The sequence below is a fragment of the Pinus tabuliformis genome, chromosome J, assembly GCF_031772625.1.
Source record: "Pinus tabuliformis cultivar Carrire ecotype Pingquan chromosome J, CPIR1, whole genome shotgun sequence".
In the NCBI taxonomy this organism is placed as follows: domain Eukaryota; kingdom Viridiplantae; phylum Streptophyta; class Pinopsida; order Pinales; family Pinaceae; genus Pinus; species Pinus tabuliformis.
In genome coordinates this window covers 1,528,673,749-1,528,682,198 of record NC_142295.1, presented here as the reverse complement: position 1 = coordinate 1,528,682,198, position 8,450 = coordinate 1,528,673,749, and the positions used below count along the sequence as shown (strand labels likewise).

At 39.7% G+C, this 8,450-nt stretch overlaps 1 pseudogene; it reads right to left on the bottom strand.

The window, feature by feature from the left end:
- Positions 1 to 5,332: 5,332 nt before the first annotated feature.
- Positions 5,333 to 8,125, bottom strand: LOC149233336 (G-type lectin S-receptor-like serine/threonine-protein kinase At2g19130 pseudogene; annotated as a pseudogene).
- Between the last annotated feature and the right edge of the window lie 325 nt (positions 8,126 to 8,450).

The following is an 8,450-nucleotide window of genomic DNA, read 5'->3' as shown; positions in this document are numbered from 1 at the left end:
GCTTAGGACCCTTGTTTGGCTTAGGACCATTCTTTTTTGGATATGACTTCTTAGGATTCTTTGAATTTGGTTGTTGCTGGGCGGCTAACGCTTTCTTGGAAGAGTTTCCAAGATTAAGAAGACCAAGGTGTAAGAGTTTTTCTTGTTCTCTTATTAAAGAATCACAAAAAGAGTCAAAGGAAGGGGACTTGTAGTCTGTTCCTTGAGAAATGAAGGCTTCTCTTATAGAATGGAAGGTGGAAACAAACACAGAGTAGGCTGGTCCCAACTTGGTAAGAATGGAATAGATAAGGTTACTATCTTCTTTCTTAACCTTAACACCTTCCAAGAGATATCTAAGGGTCTTGAACTTGGACAAGAAATATTCAATGCAAGAAAAATTATTAGGGTCCAATGTAAGCAACTCATTTTCAAGTTGATGGGCTCTAAGTTCATTTTTAATCCCAAAAACTTTATTGATTTGTTTCATTGCTTCATAAGGAGTATCAAGTTCTGCAATATGGAATCTGAGATCTGGAGAAATAGACATCCCTATCAATCCACGTGTTTGATCTTGCCTATTTTCCCATTTAGCGGCCTTATCTTCATCCTTCAGTTTCTTTTCTTGGCCTGAGGCTATTCTGTAGAGACCTTTACTTCTAAGTAAATCCTAAATGTAGGACAACCATTGGAAGTAGTTGGTGTTGTCAAGGGTAACTTGGTATTGACTTTCCATTTCAATAGAAACTGAAGCTAAAGATGCTGAAACTAAGTGTTCCAATGGATAGATCTCGAAAAATTAGGCCGTTTCAAAAAAAACGGTTCTGAAAACGGTTTCCCGATGAACAATTTATGGATTTTTGAAAAAAAATTGATGAAGTCGCCGACGAAGTGCGGGAATGTGCGGAAATGAAAAAATCTGCCCCCAAAAAATGGAGACTTGAACCCAAGACCTCTACTCTCATAAATTAGCTTTGCACCAAGTGAGCTATACAAAAAGTTTGAGAGAGAGAGAGAGGGGAGGGGGGTGATGCTTTGGGTTGCGTGCTTGCTTTGAGAAGGCTCTTTTTCCCTACAAAACAAAAAACACAAAACCCAACACGAACATACAAAAAAAACGAACCTTGTGGCTCGAAGTTAGCTTTAGCCGAAAAACTAAATATTTTCAAAAATGAACCTTGCGGCTCAAAGTTAGCTTTAGCCAGAAACTAAATATTTTCCTCAATGTTTTTGATTTTCCGAGATCACTCTAAGGCATAGGGAAAAGAGCATACGCATGAGAAAAATCCTTCATTTCTGTTTCTGATTTGCCCAGATCGCACAGATTCACAGGGCAAAGAGCATACACAGAAATGAAAGGTATAGATCCGGTAATAAAAAAAGCTAAATAAACCGAAACCGAAATAAACAGAGAAAAAATAACTGTAAACTGCAAATAAACACTCTATACCTCCAAATCTTAAAAATGATGCAGCTAGGGCTACCGGAAACCTTTTCGCGTGAAACGAAAGGGGTTCCTCACTGGAACAGATGCTCCCAACACAACAGAGCAATCCTCTCCGCCCGAAAGCAGTCAGAAATAGTAGATCTAGGAAATGGCAGTCGGATGCAGTTCTACCAGCTTCAGATTTGGATCACCAATGGACACGGCCCTTAAATAGCTCTGATACCATGTAAGAATTTACAGGGTAAGTTACTCAGACAGAACACTAAAGGACACCACTCACAACCAGATCGCAGATCACTACACTAGTATTTTTGACGTGGTTAAAACCCTCAAAGAGGGAAACAGTCCACGGCCTGAGCCAACGCGGCCACTTTAGGCAATTTATTAATAAAAGAATGAAAATTTACATAAGCTTCTCTCATAGACGGATTACCCTACAAATGACCCTCCATGCACTTTAAATAGAAATAATGGACCAATCGGGTGTCAAGCCGCGGATCAAGTGTCGGTAATACCGAGGAGAGAATGAACCGTCGGATCACTACATATCGTGACCGTCGGATTGTAAGTTACAAAATGTACAAGGTAAAGAAACACACTTTACCTAACTCTATACTAGACTAAGTTGTACTTAACTATTTCCTATGTGTCGGAATATCCTAACAAACAATACTTGCAACGTTGCAATCTTCTCAGCAGCCTGAAGAGTGCGATCTTCCCAAAAGTCTCTTGATTTTTTCAGATCTTTCATTTCTTCACGAACATGATGTAATAACTCTTGCACTCGAGACCATTGCTCTGTCTCTCCTTGGACTTCCTGAGCAATCTCCCTGATGGTAGCCTTGCAACGTTTCAAGCAAAGCTTGTTCTCTTGTAATGTTCCCTGATAACGTTGTCCAACCAGGAAAACCAATCAAGCCAAACTTGAAATTTACAGATTTAGGGAAAGAAAACCATCAAGAAGAATACCATCTTTGTGATGCAATCAACAATGCAATTTACATGTCTGTTTTGGTCTTCTAGTTGCATCTGTTCTTCTAGAACTGCAATTTACAAAAGTGTTGAGTATCGATGTATATTCCTTCCGTATCTTGGTTGCAACTTCTTTGCTCTCGTTCATACCCATTGATGATAGAGAATCAGGCCTTTAACTTAGCAGAGTCATCTGTTGACTGTACAACATTAGTTTCAGTTTTTCTAGCTGATATTGAATGAATATAGTTGAATGTAATGCCATGTATAAGGCAGAGTACAATTAAGCTTAGATGCTAAGACATATTCTGAAGTTTCGATTTTTAGATCATAGACAAATCAAGAATGGTAGCTCTCCTTGATTAAGTAGGGAAGGGAAAATCAATCTGTATCATTGATAATGTATATTTAATATTCCAAGACATGTGCAAAACAATAATTGGAAAATAGCTAAGCTTTGGGAATGGGTTACATAAAGCATTCAAAAGAATGGATGAAATTGCAAAATGTAAAACTGGGCTCAAATTTCATTACAGAGCTCATGCGAAACTTGGTAAATGACAAAACCAACAGATGAGAACCTATAGATTGTGTAGTGGAAGAAGCAACCACTATAGGTTTCTCCACCCTTTGTTGGAGAGCCTCGGCCTTATTTTTTCTGTAAGATAGATCCTTAGAACTTTTTCGCAACTCGTCCATATTTGCAAGACATGACATCATAAATTTATGACTCGAAAAGTTTATTAAGAATTGGTCGACAAAAATTAAAATTAGTTTCATCCACTTCTGTTATATACCTATTAATCTAAGTGTTCATTTTATGCACGTTTCTCGGGTTACTACAATATACAAATAAGTATGCAACTTCCAAAGCTTAAACATGCAAGGACTCAATGACGACTTGAAGGAGAGCTTAAATATATATTTTTCCATCTAACGAATGACATTTTCAGCCACTTTTCATAAAATTATAAGCCATAAGTTAGCATCAATCTAATTGCAAAGAAAAATTGTGAGAATTCAATAGTATTTATAGAAACACCTTAATCAATATTTGTCATATAATAACGACTCTTTCCACTAGTTTTCCATACTATTATGAGTTATAAATATTTCGCAAGAATGAATATATTTCCTTTAATAATAAGAAGTAAGCTCACATTTATCAATAATTTTATATTTATCCCCCAAAAAATAAAAATCTCAATTCCTATATTTAACAAGTTTAAATATTTTTAAACTATTTTAATATCAATAATGATATATTGATTAGAGATTTTTAAAAATAATAATATATGGAAAAGGGAAAGAAATAAATTAAATATTTTTCAAAAATATTATCCTTAAAATAAAATATTATAAAAATAAAATCATATAATATAAGAATTTTAATTGCAGTTAGACTTGGAAAATATGACCCCTCACGCATTCACTTTTTGAGTGCTTGGAAACATATGATATATCTCGATTGCTAGCACTGCCTCGTTTTGGCCAAATGTTGGAATCAATCATACTAATCACTATATCAGAGCCATGGTTGAATTAAACCCACAAGTGGCTTGTGTTGGGTCTCTCAAGGCCAAGGAAGTATGGGGATTGCATCATGTGCAGTTGGAGTAGACGATGATGAAAAATGGGAGAACTCATGGTGTTCATTGCATCTCCTCGGCTTCGTCATGTATCAGAATTTAGATCAAAGACCGACAATTCAGGTGCTACCTTTATATATCATACGAATTATTTGGAGAAGGCATAATGCCATAATCTTTGAACAGAAAGGATTGGAGGTACAATAGGACATTAATAAGACAATAACCAAGATGGCATTAATAAGACAATAGCCTATTTCAATAAAATTGGACAAATACAGGGAAACAAAGGCGACAGGGATATCAAGATTAGAGAAATATGGAATTCATACCAAGTGGGTTTCTTTGATGGGGCATGCATTGTCAGAGCATGTGGATGTGGAGTTGTTATTTACATCAAGGCTGATACAGTCTATCATTTCTAGTGGGAGGGTGGAAAAGGAACAAATAGTAGGGCATAAATCATTTCATTATGGGGTGTATTGATCACGGAAAAATGGTTAAGGATTAATCAGATACACATCTATGGCGATGTCAAGGGTATTATAGAATGGATCAAGGGACAAATGATTTCAATTCACCAATTTTAATTAACCGGATGAATAGTATTAAAACCTTGAAAAAGATCTTTCAGCCGATAAAATTTGACCATATCTACAATCGGCCAATTTTAATTAATTGGATGAATTGTATTAAAACTTTGGAAAAGATAAAATTTGACCATATCTACAATCGGACAATTTTAATTAATTGGATGAATTGTATTAAAACTTTGGAAAAGATCCTTAAGCAGATAAAATTTGACCATATCTATAGAGAACAGAACTAGGATGCAAATTTGCTTTCAAAGAGAGGTATAACAAGGGAAACATGTAAATTTTATTTTTCTTCCTTTGTCTAGAGAGTCATGGATAATACGGTACTATCAACTATTCATAATGACACACAAGACTTCAATTTTGTACATTCTATTTTCTGTAGCAAAAGGTGTAAGTTGATATTAAGACATTTTTAGAGGCAAAGCAGTAAGTAATTAAAACATTTTTTTTTAAATTAATGATGAAAATGAAGATATTATAATTCACTGTATGTACTACCTTTAATACTAAAAAGTAGCCCTTTTTCCTACCGTAATAAAAAAATAAATAACAAATAGCCTTCTTTTTCTACCATAAAATAAAGAAAAAAGAAAAATAAAATAGAAGTATGGTATACTGATGGTGTCGATATATATTGCCTATATATAGCAAATACTGCCTATATATGGAAAAAAAAAAATTGCAATATGTATGAAAAAGCCTATGATATGTCAAATAAATATGACATTAATATGTTTTCATAAAATTTTGTTAATATTAAAATGTGCATACAGATTGCAGTGATAGAAACGAATATTACATGTATCAGTTCCATTTCGCCAATCGCCTGTCGGATAAAAGCTATGGAAGAGAGAAAAGTTGGCACAATTCTAGCATCTATTCGGCTTACATATGGCTGACAAAGGTTTATTAGATGAAGGTCTAAGTAGATAGAAAATACTGTGAGATTTACTTCGACGAATGTAGATAGAAAATACCGTGAGACTCTACAGTAGAGTGGAGCCAGTTTCACTGTTGTTGCGTTCATGTGCATAAGGTTCTGTTTCCCAGAAGAAAAGGACGAAACTGTTAGGTTTTAATGATGCAATGTTTTGCAGAGATAAGGGAAGAGGGGGCAGAGTGGGAACGTCTGTAATGCCTTCCAATATCTGCACCACTTGACTCATCGATGGCCTCGCATCTTCGTCATCCTGTATGCACCATCCTCCCACAATGGCAGCCCTTCGCACCTGTTCCTCGTCTGCATTGTTCAACAATTTCTTGTCAAGCAGATCCATGGCGTTTCCACTATTGACCTGCGTTGCAGCCCACGTGGGAAAGAAAACCTCGCTGGATTCTGAGACCTGGTCCATGTTTCTCCGCCCTGCAATTATTTCGAACAATGTCATGCCGAAGCTGTAGACGTCGGCCTTGGGAGTGATGGGCAGGCCGGCTAGCCACTCGGGGGCCAAGTACCCTCTGGTTCCTCTCACAGTCGTCAGAACACGACTATACTGTCTGCCCAGGACTTTCGCCAGCCCGAAATCAGCCACCTTGGGGCAGAAATTGGAATCCAAGAGAATGTTTTCCGGCTTGATGTCGCAATGGATGATGCAGTCCCTGCACTTCTCGTGCAAATAATTGATTCCACGAGCAGTCCCCAACGCTATGCCGAAGCGCGTTTTCCAGTCCAGCACCTTCTTCTCAATCTGATCATCGCTCTGGGTTTTGTGGAATAAGTAGGAGTTGAGGGAACCATTGGGCATGTATTCGTACACCAACAGTCTTCTGGAGCCCTCGGTGCAAAATCCCCGCAGACGAACCAAGTTAACATGCTGTGTGATTCCAATGGTGCTCACCTCCATGCGGAACTCCTTCTCTCCTTGCCTCACACCCTCCAATTTCTTAACTGCTACCAGAGAGCCGTCTGTTAGAGTCCCCTTGAAGACGGAACCGAAACCCCCACCTCCCAGCCGCTCAGAAAAGTTCTTCGTTGCATTCTGCAGATCTCTATAACTAAATACGATAATCGTTCCCGGCGCGAACTCTGTTGCAGCCGATCGCGATCGCCTGCAATACAAGAGAAGAAGTAACATAAGGGCCGGAGTTGCAACCATACCGCCCACGATACCGCCCGCTAAGCGGGCAAGATGTGTTGTCTTCTTTTTGGAGCTAGAGGAATCCGGCAAATCAGAGGCATCTAATCGTAAAAACAGAGAGGTCCCATTTGAGGTATCGTACAGATCTAACAATTCACCGAACCACAATACACACTTGTGCAAAGTACCGCTAAGCGAGTAGGCAAATGCCTCGCAGGAGCAATTGGTGAGGCAGGCTTCCTGGCAATCCCGCTGCCCCTCCCCCTGCCCTTTGTATTGAAACCCTCGAGGGGGCATAGATCCGACAGACAATTCCACAAACCCGTCGGGGGTGGTTCGGTTTTCGGCATGGCTGCATCGTAACGGCGTCTTTCGAACACAGCCTCTGGACGACTGCTGAGATTCCCATTCACGGCTGTTTCTGGGGATAAAGCCCGGCACGCAGTTGCACGACTGGACATTGTTATCGTTACACAATCCATAAGGCCCGCACACAGCATACACCTCGCATTGATCTCTGGGCCGTTGCCATATCATGCTCCAGTCATTATTTCCCAGCATTATGGAGACTCGGATTTCTCCCGACTGATCCATAACGAAATGCGATAGTGTTGTGAATTCATGCATTGTCCAAAAAGTGAAATACTTGTACGAACCTTTATTGTAAAATCCGAAACCGTACAAGAAATTTTCTGACATTTCCACAACATGGGTGAAAATTTTACCATTCCAAACACCGCTCTCCCAGTATGTTGTGTGATTCTCCCACATCAACACGAATTGGTCGGCTCCGTTTGGATCCATCTGGAGAGCGAAGGGCCCTGGACTTGGATCCCAAGGATTCCTCCAAGACGTCAGCCTCTGGCTCATACCCATCTTCATCCCAGGCAACCACGTATTTCCCGGATGATCGAAGCTTTCCCAAATGTATTCAGAGGTATTCTGGGCACTCACCACGACCAAGTTACCAGAATCCATAATCACAGCCGAAGAGGGCTTCTTCCGGTTTCCTTTGGAGGACCAGACGACGGATCCCCCATATGACAGAAAGAGACTCCCGTCTTCTGTTAGATTGAAAACACCAGATGCATTCTGCAGAGGCTGTTCTCTGTTGGCGACCCAAGCAATTGTCTGTTGTGAGGCGGTGGCATACCAAATACCCACATACCATTTCTTAACATTGTTGTTGGTGAGATTGAGGAATCCCAATTTGAAAACACCATTCTTAGAAATTCTGGTCTGGCTACCAGTCAGAGAGGCGCCTAACACTATACCATCAGAAGATACATCAGCTGCATCGCCTGGCTTTACCAGAAGCAGAAGCAGGGGGGAAAAACAAAAACAAGTGAAAATCTGGGACAATTGCCCTTTCATCCAATTTCGGCACCTCATTCTAAAATCCTTCAGCCGCTCTGCCGCTACACCACACTCTGCATGTCTTTATTACATGTTTATTCGGGTTTCCCGGACTCTGAATATTTGCTCAACTACAATAGTAAGTCAATACCTAATACTTAGACTAATCAGGCATTGACAGTGACCAATCATGCAATGAGTGTAATACCAGTAGGCGTCTCGAAACCCAGAATCATTGAGGGCTTAGTGCATGGCCATTCACATCCTTCACATGACATGGTCATACAATGGCGTGAGGAATTTGCCGGCATTTCCTGCCGCTTCCGACGATCGTAGGAACGAGCCCCCAGATACCATCGCCATCCACCTTTGATATTGATTGCCAGTGCACTCATATGGGGAAGTAGCTCTTCAATCAAGTAACCTAAAC